Genomic DNA, 8014 nt, shown 5'->3' with positions numbered 1-8014 from the left:
CGCCTGGGTGGCTCAGTTGGTTAAGCGACTGCCTTCGGCTCAGGTCATGACCCTGGAGTCCCGGGATCGAGTCCCATATCGGGCTCCTTGCTCAGCAGGGGGTCTGCTTCTCCCTCTGACCCTCCCCCCTCTCATGTGCGCTCTCTCTCTCTCATTCTCTCTCTCAAATAAATAAATAAATAAAAATCCTTAAAAAAAAAAAATAAATACATAAGATCTTTAAAGAGCAGCAGCAGCAGCCAAGGTCTGGGTGCTGGGTGCTGGGTGCTTGCTGCTGCCGGAGCGTCACGGCCTCGACGCCCTCCCAGCCGACTGGGCCAGGGGACAGGTGTGGGTACAGCGGCCCATGCACACACACGTCTACAGACATTTCTCGATGGAGCCACCTGTGCATATGTCAAGCTGAACATGGGTTCATGCTGACGTCTCCAGCTCTGGCCCATCACCGCGGGCGTCCTTCCGGCTGCCTCCCCTTGCTTATCTGTAACCTCCCTCCAGCAGCGAGACACCTGGCTCCGCCACCCGCCACCCAGCCGTGTGACCGCTCTGTTGGAGCGCAGGCGCGCAGGAGGTCAGAACTGCTGACCTGTGTCCGTGCTCACTCATTTTGACCCCCTCTTCCTTGCTTCATTCTCCTCCACTGGATTCTGAACCACTTCATATGTTTATTTTCTGTTTTCCTGTTCCATGACAATAGAAACTTGTGTTGCTGAGTCCCCAGCACTTACAACTGCCTTGAACAAATCAGGTGCTAAAAAATATTAGCTGAATGAGTATAAAGAAAAAAATCCCTGATTACCACAATTAGGCAGATCTCAGTCTGGCCTTTCTCCACCGGCACTATTCAGCTATGAAGGTACTGTATCTACTTCAATCAAATTATCACCATAGAATATAATTTAGACTTTCCATCAATTCAATGGACTTCTCTCTTCGACTGCTGCAATTATACCCACCGAACTGAAACACTGAACTATCACAGTCACTTACAGCTTCTACTTTTCCTATACGGTCTGACGTGAACCAACACTCCTCTTACTACCCCGCCTCCCAACCTAAACCTCCTGGACACAGTCCACCTCTTTCAAATTTCCTAGACACGAGTGATTCTAGGTGCTCTAGCTATATTGATAAATATTCTTTCCACATGTGTTAGGAACATGAACAACATAATCACGATCACAAGTTCAAATCACAGTATTAAATGAGGAATTATATAAAAATTAAGCTTTTGATTTCAAGTTTATCTTCCGTAAGAACTCTGAGGGCACATAAAACTAAATTCTTGGGAAAATTACATAGATTTGCTCTCTCTTCTTTAGTATGGAAGCCTGAGGTTCAAGAACAAAGACTAATAGGAAACATATGGAAAAGATCAGCAACAAGATGAAATCTTGGCCCAAATACAGTCTGCCATGTTTCACATACCAGTGTCTCAAATAATAGACGAGATTTTTATAGTACTGCCAACCATCACTTGAAACACAGCACGCTTTTAAAAAACCTGAAGTATAACAAAATAAACCCTGTGATTTCCTTGTAAAAATCTAATGGTAAACACTATCCTAGGACACAAAAACAAATTCTGGGATTCACTTTACCTTATTAGTTTGTACAAACTTTAAAAGAGTCTTCCAAAGCATGAACTAAAAGTTCACTGCCAAGAAATACAAATTAACTCTGTTTAAAATAAAAAAACATGCTAGGAAAAAAATGTAGCATTTAAGCAGTTAACCACTATTCCTCAGGAGAAATAACTCAGTGAAGAGATTTTCTACATCTACAAAATAAAGGAAACAGAAGTTCCTAATGCCATTTTAGTCAATACTATAAAATTATTTTTGTACTAACCTAAAGAGGCAAATCAGAGATCTACCTTCCGAGTGCAAGACACTAAATTCTATCACCAGATTAATTGTTGTTTCAAAGGTTTACAGCAGGGGGCACCTGGGTGGCTCAGTCGTTAAGCGTCTGCCTTCGGCTCAGGTCACGATCCCAGGGTCCTGGGATCGAGCCCCGCATCGGGCTCCCTGCTCGGCGGGAAGCCTGCTTCTCCCTCTCCCGCTTCCCCTGCTTGTGTTCCCTCTCTCGCTGTGTCTCTCTCTGTCAAATAAATAAAAATAAAATCTTTGAAAAAAAAAAAAAAAGGTTTTTAGCAGGCATTCTAGTGCATATATTTGGGAGGAAGGGGAGAACAGTGAAAGCGAACAGAAAAGAAGGTATAATTCTTTGTGTGGAAAAGTTATATATTTAATCTGTGTCAATAATGACAAGTCCCTTCGTTTAAAAAGTAAACTAGAGGGGCGCCTGGGTGGCTCAGTCGGTAAGGAACCACCTTCGGCTCAGGTCATGATCTCGGGGTCCTGGGATCCAGCCCTGTGTAGTAGGGCTCCTTGCTTCCTTGCTCAGAGGGGAGCCTACTTCTCCCTCTCCCTCTGCTCCTCCCCCTGCTCGTGCTCTCTCTCTCTCTTTCAAATAAATAAAATCTTAAAAAAGAAAAAAAAGGTAAACTAGATGTGCAAGCTATATTTCTAATCTGGGTTGCTTGTCTTCGATAAAGGAAAGCCCTGGTGTGAATGTGAGGTTTCAGACAAAGGACATTTCAAGACCACTCTTGAATTCCACCTTAAAATGCTGAGACACTGAGCTCCAAGTTACAGGCGACCTTAATTTGGAGAATTCCTTGGCATGAAAATGAAAATAAAAACAGTAATCAGTACATGCTGTTTCATTTAGTTCTGTTTGCCTTTCATATTAGAGGAAATTCTTGCCACACCTCAAACCAAAATTAAGGGGAAAAGAAAGGGAAGTAAGCCACATAAATGTGACCAACAGCACAAGCATCTCAATTTGAATCCACAAAGTTTTGGATAATGAAAAGGAATACATAATTTTAATTCAACCCAAGTGTTTTCCAAGCAGATTATATTTGCTTAAATTGCTACAGTAATTCAAGGACAGCCTTGTCTGGACACACAGTTACTGTGGATTTTTAAGAGACTCAGTTAAAGAATTTAGGAATATCTGATTCAATTTACAGGATTTGCAAATTCATCAACCCCTGAAAACTAAAGCAAACTCAACAGGTATGATGATAAAATAATTTTCAATTTTTTAAGGAAACTGTTCCTACTGTTAAAACTTTTTAAGTATATTTGATTTGTTTAACATTAAAATAGATCATAAAAGCACAATATTTGGAGGTAATATCTGATAAAAGCTACATTAAAATTTGATTAGTAAAAATATTCAGAGAAAGCAGTAATATAATGATTTTAATTTTCTAATTTAAGATTTACCCAATAAATAACCTTTGTTTAGATTTCTTTTCAATTCAGAATGAATGATTCTTACGTTAATGGCATCACTTTGTCTCCTCTGTCACTCTCAACTTTAAATGACAAAAACTGGCAAATGCCTGTGAGCCATACATCTGGGCAGGGTGACAGATTCTGCTTGTAGGGAAGAAGGATATTTGTACCGATTTCACTAGAAATTTTCTTAAAATTTCTCTGTTGACCAAATCCCTGATAGTAACATGTTTTTGCTTTCATTTGCCTCTTTCTGAAAGGGAAGATGTGAGTGCTCTATCTGGTACTAAAGGAAACAGTTTCTTGGGTTCCAGTTAATTAAGATTTAAATGTATTATGGTTAAAAATAATTTTGAAACTTTCATATTTTTAACAGGAGAAGAGTCTTACTTCCTTAGGCCCTGGGTGTAAAGTAGGGATGTACACTACTTTACTCTATTTACAGAGTTAAATTTAAAACTGCTTCGGAAAGAAATCTGAGTCCATATACTAATACTCTGGTTTCTTATTTCTTAGTTTCTATGGCATATCAATAAAATAATTGAGTCTTTAATAAAATGCAACGAGGCTTTCCGATTACTTTAAACTTTCCAGAACAAAGTTCGTTCTCATTTTAATTAGAACTTCCTTATGAAGGCACAAGTGCTTTTTCGCAACTAAGAGAAATGTTACAACAGAAACATTTATAGCTGTAAGATGAAAAATTCACATTAGTGGATACTTTTAAAAATCAGTAACATATGTTTTCCTTTGCTTTAAAGATTCCTGTTCACATCTGTTATTTTTCTATTACTCTGTAATGGTAATAGTGTGCTGTGACGGGAGACACCACTAGGAGAGAACAGCCATGTTCTCTGTGACTGTGTCCATTTAAAGAAACCACTGCGGCAAAATAACACCTAGAAATAATCAGCATTAGTAGCGACAAGCATCAATAACAGGATGTAATCTGTAATTTATTAATCCAATCATCCATTCAACAAATGTTTGAGCACTTACACACTGTGCATTGTTCTAGATTCTGCCAGAAATTAGGTCAGGAAGTGGGAGGGCTGACGGTGAGTGTAACTGTTTTGCTATGAGCTATCCTATAGAGAATGAGGCATAAACTGTAGACCAGGAAAGGCAGAAGTAATAAAAATGTGCTTTGCAAATGGCTGGGAAGAGATCAGTTGACTGGAAAATTTGGATAAAAAGAAGTAAGAGGTCGGGGTGGGAGGATGGGTTAGCCTGGTGGTGGGTATTGAGGAGGGCACATTCTGCATGGAGCACTGGGTGTTATGCACAAACAATGAATCATGTAACACTTCATCTAAAACTAATGATGTAATGTATGGGGATTAACAAAGAATAAAAAAAAAAAAAAAAAGAAGTAAGAGGTCATTATAACAGGGAAACTCACCAGGCATGAAGTTGAAGACTAAGATGAATAGGAAACAATGGGCCTGTGGATGGAGACAGGGTTGATTTCAGACCAGAAAACTGGACTTGGTCAAAGGAAGTGGCATCAGGCTGGGCTGCAGAGCCAAGGTCCTCAGGGGATGATTCAGAAGAGAAATTGTCCTTAGGGGGCGCCTGGGTGGCTCAGTTGGTTAAGCAACTGTCTTCGGCTCAGGTCATGATCCTGGAGTCCCGGGATCGAGTCCCGCATCGGGCTCCCTGCTCGGCAGGGAGTCTGCTTCTCCCTCTGACCCTCCCGACCCTCCCCCTTCTCATGCTCTCTCTCTCTCAGTCTCTCTCTCTCAAATAAATAAATAAAATCTTTTAAAAAAAAAAAAGAAATTGTCCTTAGGGAAAGCCTGTCTTCATAGGTGGCCAGGAAGACCAAAAGCGGCCAACACTAAAGAATCCCTTTATTTTCAGGGAGACTCCCATAATGAGGTCTTGATCCCAATTCAAAGGGATGCATTTAAGTGCAGTATCAAAAGTATCACCCAGGTCTCCTTTTCCCCCAATAATTTCTCATAATCGCTGAATAGAGTCATGACTTTCATTCTCAAATGTAAGGTTACTAATTGATTATTGCTACTGTTCTTAATACAAGGATGAAATTCAGAGCTCTGATAAGCAATGCTCATTTCAAAGTTCATCTGTGTAACAGTCAGCTTCTGAGACTCCCTCCGTGTCTAACCACCCCGCACCCCTGCAGCTGTAGGTCTCTGTCCTGCTTCTACGCATACCTTGGTGAGACATAGCAACCTTACAGTAGAACCCCGTGGTGCAGTGAGACTGAAGTGAAGTAGGACATGTACTTTAAAAAGTTAGTATGCTCCATTATAATGAGTACCATAAATACTACAAATTAACACATAAAATATTATCAACTAGTGAGTAAAATGTATAGGATGTTCTATACCCATTCCTGCTAATCTCCCAAGATCTGGACCAAATGATACTACAAAGACTTCCCTGTCTGCCCCAAGCAGGGTTAAGCCACTGAACCCACGGCACTGGGGTCTAGGCGGTAAACCTTATTTCCCCTTGTCTGAGAATATGGTTTGCCATATTGGGTCTCTCCCATAAACTGTATGCTCTTTATAGAGGGGACCACATCTTCACACCTTCACCTCTGCGTTCCCCACCAAATACAGTGCCTCACCCCCAGAAGTAACTGCAGTCCATTCACTGAAGTTAACTCAACCAAACTAAGTAACTACTTGTAAGGTGGTTGACTAGCCATGTTCACACACACGTCTAGCACCGGTCACTAAGGCAGCAGACCCAGTGGGAGCTTCCCGGCACCCTGGGTTAGCCAGTACTGACCACTGTCCTTTGCGGGGAGACCACACTCCCTCCAGGACCTTCTCCTACTTCACCCACGAACAACGCAGTGTGAAGATCATGGCTCAACTACCTTAATGAATTAAATTAGGTGTTCATTCCCTGAGTGCAGATCCCACAGGTCAGAATTCAGGCCCTCTAGATTCTGGTACAGATTAGCTGTGACAGTCTTATTTTGCTCCTTCAATAGCTAACCACTAATTTCCAAACACCCTACTCTTTGTTGCTTACATGTTTTGCTCATCTCTTCTATCTGGAAATATTCCCGGTCCTCCTCTATGAGAACCCTAATATTCCTTCAAAGTCTAGTTCAAATGTCACATCCTCCATGAATCTCACGGATACTAAAGGAAAACAATGCACGTAGTCTACTTAGATTTGTAAAAGAAAACTATGAGTTTCAAAATCACAGGTTGTTTTAAAAGATCAAACCACTGCTATTTTGATATATTCTGTAGGTAGGGATGAGATTAAATATAACAAAACATATATATGAGTCAATCATCGTTTTGTTTGATCCTATCTTCTTGGTCAAAAAAAAAAGGGCAGCAGCAGCAAGGTCATCATCCCAACTGGTGGGGAATGAGGCTTCAGAGGCTTGTCTAAGAGCAAGGGAAAAGGAATGCAGTAAGGACACGTCCTTGAGCAGCAATGAGTGGTCATGAATTTAAAGTGAGACCAGCTGGCGTGGTCTGTTTTCTCTTACAGACAACTGAAGGAACAGGGTTGGAGTTTACTGATAGAGTATAAGGATAAAAAGGGCAGAGGGTCTGGGGCCTGTGTAAATGAGTGACAACAGTGATGGGCTGTGGGGTCCAGGCCACTGAGAGGAACTGAGTGCACTGGAGGTACAAACGAAGGGCAGTGAAAACACAGTGGGATCCACATATTTAGGTCCCACTGAAACTGAGGAATTACTACAGTTGGAGCTACTATGTGGATTAAGTTATAAACACAGGTTAGGGTGTGAAGGAGCTGCACACTGGTAACGACAAGGCCGACGCTCTGGGCGCACGGGAGGGGAGAAAAGATCCAAGGGTCCCTGACTCTACTTAAATATCAATTCCGAATCCCACATTAACACATAATTACATTCTACACATTTTTTAGTTTCTGACAAGAAAATAAACAAGAATCTAGGATGTTAGGATCTAGGGTAGACTTTCTCAAATGGGGTCTGTCACAGACAATGATTTAGATATTTTTTCAATTATCCCAATGATGAAAAATAGCTTGTACTACTCTAATGGCTAATGGAATAGAAATCAGTCAGTTCAAGACACACAAGGACATGTTACATTAATTCTCATGAAACCCTGAATGAGAGAGGTAGAGAAAAATAGCCTCAGAATCAAAGAGGTATGATTCTTTTTTTTTTCCCCCTTTTAACCTTTACCTAAATAACAAACTTATTCCATCTGGATCACTTTCTAATCTGCAAAGAACTTTTACATGCATATCTCACGTGACTGTCACAAGCACCAGTTGAGATAAGCAGGCAAGCAATTACATTTCTCATTTTCTTGATGAGGCAAGAGGCAGACATGTTGAGTGGCTTGACCATCCTAAGTGACGGGTGGGAAATAAAGGTCTTCAGGCTCCTCATCCAGTACACCATCCACCACTCACAACTTCAAGTTAACGGTCTTTCTCAAGCTGAGTGCTCCCCTCTTTAAATCGTACCCCTTACACACCTCCTACTACTCCCTGTACTGTGCCTGTCTTTTTTTTTTTTTTTTTAAAGATTTTATTTATTTATTTGAGAGAGAGAGAATGAGAGACAGAGAGCATGAGAGGGAGGAGGGTCAGAGGGAGAAGCAGACTCCCTGCCGAGCAGGGAGCCCGATGCAGGACTCGATCCTGGGACTCCAGGATCATGACCTGAGCCGAAGGCAGTCGCTTAACCAACTGAGCCACCCAGG

The 8014-nt window shown here is 41.3% G+C and overlaps 2 protein-coding genes across 2 annotated transcripts in view; one reads left to right on the top strand and one right to left on the bottom strand.

Annotated features, from left to right (window-relative positions):
• Nucleotides 1-8014, bottom strand: part of CENPP (centromere protein P) — a 192386-nt gene that overhangs the window by 96959 nt on the left and 87413 nt on the right. The window lies entirely within an intron of this gene.
• Nucleotides 2818-8014, top strand: part of OMD (osteomodulin) — an 11096-nt gene continuing 5899 nt past the window's right edge. Inside the window, exon 1 of the mRNA XM_031038176.2 lies at nucleotides 2818-3086. The gene's annotated coding sequence lies outside the window, so the exon portion shown is untranslated. The remainder of the gene's footprint in view (nucleotides 3087-8014) is intronic.

Source organism: Leptonychotes weddellii, chromosome 14 (genome assembly GCF_054177405.1).
Source record: "Leptonychotes weddellii isolate Sample4059 chromosome 14, ASM5417740v2, whole genome shotgun sequence".
Taxonomy (NCBI): Eukaryota; Metazoa; Chordata; class Mammalia; order Carnivora; family Phocidae; genus Leptonychotes; species Leptonychotes weddellii.
This window is presented reverse-complemented; position numbering and strand designations above follow the sequence as displayed.